Source organism: Rattus rattus, chromosome 15 (genome assembly GCF_011064425.1).
Source record: "Rattus rattus isolate New Zealand chromosome 15, Rrattus_CSIRO_v1, whole genome shotgun sequence".
Lineage (NCBI taxonomy): Eukaryota > Metazoa > Chordata > Mammalia > Rodentia > Muridae > Rattus > Rattus rattus.
Window position 1 is genome coordinate 41,637,553 of NC_046168.1, and position 6,686 is coordinate 41,644,238.

The window sequence follows — 6,686 nt, forward strand, 5'->3', positions numbered from 1 at the left end:
AAGTGATTTGGGTACATTGTCGAAGTTGTAAATCTTGATTTTGAGGATTGTCTATGACACATAATAGATTCTGTACTTTCTCAGCCCAGAATTTAGAATGCTATGTCTATTCCTCCTTGATTGTAATAATCAATCATCTAGTTTAAGCTTCCAGTCCTAGCATTTATTTTTATTTTATGTATAGGGGTGTTTCTCCACCTGTATTTCTGTGCACCACATGTGTGCAGTGCCATTAGAGGCCAAAAGAGGACATTGAACCTCCTGAAATTAAAGTTATAGATAGCTGTGAGCTGCCATGCTGGTGCTAGGAGCCTAGCCCAGGTCTCCTGCAAGAGCAGGAAGTGCTGTTAACCACTGATTCATCTATCTTTCCAGACCCCCTTTCAGACCCTCCTTAATTGGTTTGGGGTATTAATAGTAGCCATGTCTCCTCATTTTTTTTGTCTTGTCTCAGGGAAGGTCTTCAAGTGCATAGCAGTTCATACTCATCTCTCACTAACGGGCAACTCCCAAGACGGCCAGACTCTTGCACTGCCGAGTTCCCCATCTCTCTTGGATTAACCACAGCATATAAACATCCTACTATGTTTAAAAAATGACAAGCATTCCTTGAAAGTCTGCAATAAATTTTTTAGAGAATTTTGTTTTTGTTATCATGAATTCTTATACCACCACCACCACCAAAGTGGTGAAATGCTCATCATCTCCAGAGAAATTCTGCTTGGTACAATGAAGTCATTGGTGATCAACGCATCTTACCATACCAGCTTTCTTGAGGCCTTTCCACTCAGTGGTCAACCAATTCAGAACCTCTCGGAACCTTTTCCAATATAGTCTTCCTACCCAGCATTCACACAGAGAACCAGAAAATGAAAGAAAGAGGGGCTTGGGTTCACAGACTGCTACAAGTGCCATTATCCCAGCTCTTCCTTCCAACTTATTCAGTAGTAAAATATGCCACCTGGCAGTTTCCTTTTCTTTATCGTTTCTCCATAAGTATCTCTACTTTCATGATTTCAGAGTGACAATTTCAGCATCCACTAATTAATTTTAAATAAGTTGTATTTAATGTCACCCAAGGCAATGCTCTATCTATCATCTGTCTGTCTATCAATCTATCTGTTTGTCTATCTATCTTTCTTTTTTTTTCTCTTTCTCTTGATTTGCAATCTAACCATCAAACCCAGTCTTGCTCTTGAAAAAAAAAATCAGCGCTTTTTGTTTCCTGGCTTAATTTTTAAAACCTGGAGTGAGAGGGTTTTCTCAACAGAAACAAATTGATTTCTCCCCATTTCCATTTCGGTCATGGGCATTGGCTGCTGATGGATACACACATAATTTAACCAAAGTCCCAACCTCAAGCTTGTCTACTTTACACAGGGCTTCTGTCATTTTCCCAAATGTTTAACTTCAGCCTTAACATTACCCAAAGTGTGACAGTTTGAAAGGTTACTGTAGAAATTCTAGAGAATGTCAGCCTGTCACACCCTTCTACCACTACCACACACACTGGTTATTCAGCCTTAAGTTTTCTGCTGTTAGTTTTTGATATCCTACAGACAGAAAAAGTTAGGGGGAGACCGTGCTACTCCAAAGGAATCTTGCTGACAGCAGTGACTATAGGCCACATCAAATGTCACCCACCAGCAATAATATAAACAGAAGACAGCAACTTGATTCGGCAACCTCTACTTCAGTGACATCCTTCTTTTCTCAGATTAGTAGCTCAATATTCAGGTGAAAATGAACCTCAGAACGTAAGAAATCTGCAAGGCTTGTCATGGCCTTATATTTAATTTGCTTTCATTTAAATTCTGAAAAGGGTTTAATTAGAACCATGGAACTTTCCCTGGTATAGTTTTTGGGGCAAAAAAATTGTACTTTACCACATGCCTCTGAATGTCTGCTTGTCCAGTAGGGGCATGATTTCTCCAAATGCAGAAGGCAGATATACATTCCATATAAAGCACTTGGAGGGAAAGGCCCTCTGCTCTCCAGTCTCCTTATTAAGGGAAGTTAATGAACCTTAATTTCAATCAACAGGTATAAAATGAATATTTGCCCTGTGCCTATCATCGCCGTTGAGGGGAAACAATGCTTTGAATTGGCTTTGAATCAAAAGCAGTCAGGGACATTTTTATTCCACCATCAGCAACTGCAGGGGAAAGGAGAAAATAGATCTGATTTCTCTCTTCTAAGTGTTTTATAAAATATAAGTATACACTGGGGAATGAAAGAGGAAAGAAAGGAAAAAATAATGTAGGTCATCTACGTGGAAGGAATGGCTCACAAGTTTATATAATTCTTCTAATACATTTTATTATTTTCACTTACAACTGTACCAAAAGCATTCAGGGACTTGAGTCTAAGAAAAGCTTTGGGGTTGTTTTGGGAAGGTTTCCAGTTTCCACCCATCTCAATCCTGGCAGTAGCCTCAATTCTTGTGCTTCAGTAAATGAAGAATTCAGAAAGAAAACAACAATAGATCAAGTAGTCAATAGTTAATTAGAGCAAGTGAAGATGCACTTAAAAGGTGTGGGCTGCAAGACACAGCAACAGCATCAACCCTGGCAGGCACAGGGCTTATATGTCTCTCTCTTCTCCCCCTTCCCTGTGCCTCCTTCGCAGTGAGCATTTCTCAGAAAAGGGATACAGATTTCTCAGAAGCCCATTTTGCCTAGGGTTTAATAAGTTATAAATAGACATATAAGATTGAAGAATGTGCATAAGTGTCTAATTACCCACCAAATTAAAATGTTTATTTGGAGAAGGGTAACAGTGCTCTGTAAGAGTTCCCCTGGAGAGGATGCTTTGATCTGAACCAGCTAGCATCAACCACTACCTCCCATTGTGTTGGGAGCGGCTAAAGATGGTGCTGACATCTAGTGGTTGTTAGTGATAAACACCTGCAATGCGCATGTGTTGGCATTTCTCCGGCAGTTATCAGACTGGAGTGATATTCATGCTAATAAGGTATTTCATGCTCCACCAATCCCCAGAGGACAAGTTTACAGCCACAGCCTGTCTTGTATATAAGGCGAGTGCCTTTGTTCCTCGGGGTCCCCGTATCAAGAATGAGGTGTTCCTGCAATAAAGGCTGTTGAGAAGAATCCAATGGTGTTGCATCTTCCTTGCTGGTCGAGGTAGGCGGTTCACCATTGTTCTTCACCTTTTGTTTTGGTAAAGTCTGGGTAGTCTATCTGGAATTGACCACAGCCACTGTGTTTATATGTTGACCACCAGATGACCACCCATCATTATCAACATCAGTATGAACTTGTCTTTAATTCTTGCACTGAATATCAGGAACGTGCCCAGAGAACTTCCCCAAATTTCAGAGAGGAGGCAAATTAAATGTGATCTAAAACCTTGATCAGCCAATTTCTCAGTTAATGTGATTTGGAATTTAGCTCCTTGATCTAAAATACTCCCTTAACCTTTTCCATTCTTGTCAGAGCACACAAAGGCAATTTAAAACACAGCACCTGAATACACAAGACAATCTTAGACCTCAGGAATAGTTTCCACTGCAAGCCTTAATATCCCCCAGCTGGCTTCTGCTCAGTGCTAAGCACAAAAATGGTAATTTCACTTGATAGCTCTTATCTCAAATGAAAAATAGATGACTTAAAAACTTATTACATGTATTTATTTCCTGTGTGTGCACATGTGTATGTTTGGAGAGCCTGTGCATCTGTTCTCTTCCTTCAGCTACATGGGACCTGAGAATCACAGTCAGATCACAGGGTTTAGTCACAAGCACCTTTAGCCACTCAGCCATCTTGTCATCCCAGATATACAACTCTTAGCTCCACAGATTTGTGTTCCATATCATGAAAGACACAGAAGGTCAGGATACATTCCCTTGTCTCAAAATGCTTTTGAGGAAAACTTAAAGAGTCAAGATGATAAGACATTCATCAAGTGTTTAACTCAGGAGCCCTAAGTACGATTCACACAAAGTGATTCTTCTGTAGCTGAGGGGGCTGAAGAAAATGCGACCTGAGCTGCATTTTAGCTGCTTTCATTGGTTTCATGATTTCTTTTATTTTTCCAGGTGAGTTTTCTGATCTTCCCCCTTTTATCAACATCTTCTCTAAAATAAATATTAACACTTTCTTCCCCAAAATAAAATAGACTCTCCTGATTACTGCATTAGAGCATTGTAATATCAGCCTTAAGAGGGAGCCCAGGACATAGAGGGAGGCCTAAGAGAGCCTTGTACAAGGTTTCAAAATAGCATATGAGAAAAAACAAGTTGGCAAAGTTGAAGACTGGTCCCACATTATTGGTTAAGTCTGGCTGAATCTGCCCATGAATGTAAGCTGAGGCACTGTGGAGGGTCCTAAGGTGTTCATTGTAATACTAAATTCACTTCTGGGTGGAGAGTTAGTTTGCTAATGAGAATGACAATGCATGAAAGTTGTGTGTGGAACTACACACAGCAAAGTGCTCTACACTATGCAAATAACCCCACAATCCTGCTCTGAGGGAATTAAAAGCTTCTCTGCATCCTTGGTGTCCCAGCCAGCTCCCCCTCCCTCAGAACTGTTCTATATATTAATAAACAGGCCTTGCTTCTACTGCAATTGTGCTCCTGCTTAGTTCCCTGCACCAGAACTGTTTCTTCCCGACACCAATGTCTGCTAGTAACAGGCCATATAACCATGCTTGGGCTCTGTCTGGCAAAAAAAGTTTCTTCTTTGACTACTCTGAATCCCTTTTTTGAGGCAGAGGTACTTTAGTTTACTAATAGTATAATAATGCTCACATCCTGAATCTTAATGCTAACTACTGTGTCTGCAAAGGGAAATGGAGGGGCCTGGGAAAGGGACTGAAAGTTGGGAGTCTCTGAAGGAGCCCCATCTGTTTGAAGACTCTGCAGCCTGACTGTTTAGAATTCTAATTGCAGAGAGATGAAATATTGCAGTTTGAAGACCCAATCTGTCCCAGGCTATCTCTAGCTCCTATTAAGAAACAGATTGTTGCCTTCACCACAGACAAGATTTTCAAGGTGGGACAATGTGATGTAGAGTTGAAGTTTCCAACAAAACCATTTCAAATAGATTTTAAATAGGAAGCTATGAGAAAAAGATAGATGACTAAGAAAAAAAGTAACACACGTCCGGGTGTATGCACCCTTCCCCCCACACCTACCCATTAAATCTGATCTATAGCCAACAGGTTGCATTTTCCTGCAGACTTATAGATCCTAAAGAGCATTGTCTCTGAATATGTCTAAGAGTCTGTGACAGGTTCCCCTGCATCTTGGACTAAGAAAAGAAATGCTAACAGAGCAGTTCTCTCTTCCTCCCTATCTGGCCAGTCATTCCTCATAATTGATTCTGGAATCCTTCTTACTACAAGAGAAAGAAACAGCCTGTCTGCATTTGTAAAGCAAGCTCCCTAGACATCTCGATTCTAGGACAATCGATTGACAGACAAGTAGGAACTTCGAGACTTCAGACTTCAAAGGGCTCAGTCACATGGTCATTCCCATCCATTGAAGGTAGTTGTGTTAACTAACCTTAGTTGCCACCTTGACATATATGGGTAGTAGAGGGATCAGCTGAAGAATTAGCACTATCACACTGTCCTATAGACATGACTGTGCCGTATTTCTTGATTGATGATTTATCTAGGAGCTTCCATTCTATATGATTGGTAGCCTCCCTAGGTGGGTGGACCTTGGTGGCCTGTGAAAGTTGCTGAAACTGAACCAGAATGAGGAAAGAAGTAAACAATGTTTCTTTGTGGTCTGGTTTGGTTCCTGATTGAGTGTTTGAACCCTGAGCCTAGTTATGGACTCACCTGGACATGGAAGTCAAGTGAAGCCCCTTCTGACTTAATTAACTAGTTTGATTTTTATTATTATATTTGTCACAATGGACATAAAACTAGAATACCTAACATGCCTTTTCCGTATTCCCCTACTGCACAACCTCTAAGTTTCACTAACAGTTTCTTCACAGTGCCCCACTTTCCTATTTTCCCTTCCGTGAACACCTTAAAGTGGGCCTCCCTGCTTCTGCAAGTGGTTTGAAACTCCCCCTTCTTTTGGACCCTGTCACAGTCTCTCTGACATTAAATAAATGCCTTGGTTTCAGGAACCAAGTATTTCAGTGTCCTCTATGGTTACTAGAAATTTTGGGGAGTCCCTTCATGGTCTCCAGATAACACCAGAAAAAGTAGAATCATTTATTGGGGTTCTCATTAATAAAAAACTTGAGAACACACTGAAATAGAAATTTGAAATCAATTTTTATTACTATTGAAAAGAAAAGGCCCTCAGAGCAAGCAAGCTGTCAGTCTTGGCAGCTGCCTGAAGGATGCTGATAGAAGAGAGAAGGGGACAAAAACTATGTTGCTTGAGTAAAGCCTACAAAGAGAGTAGCTACAGGCAGGCACATAACAAGGAGGGTTGGGGTTTAGAAAATGAATAAGAAAACCCAAATAACAGGAAAAGCCTGCTTAGGTTCTGGCAAGCATCCAAAGAGACAGAAAAAAGAGAAGGGAAAAGTTGTGCCTTTCTGAGCAAGGACTGAGTATGGGATTGGAGTCAGGATTCAGAAAAGTAGGCAGACCCAACAAATCTCACTGTGGCTTGTAGGAACTATTCTGAGTTGGAAACTCTGGGAAGGAAAAGTACAACATTTCATTAAAGAAACAATTATTCTGCATATATC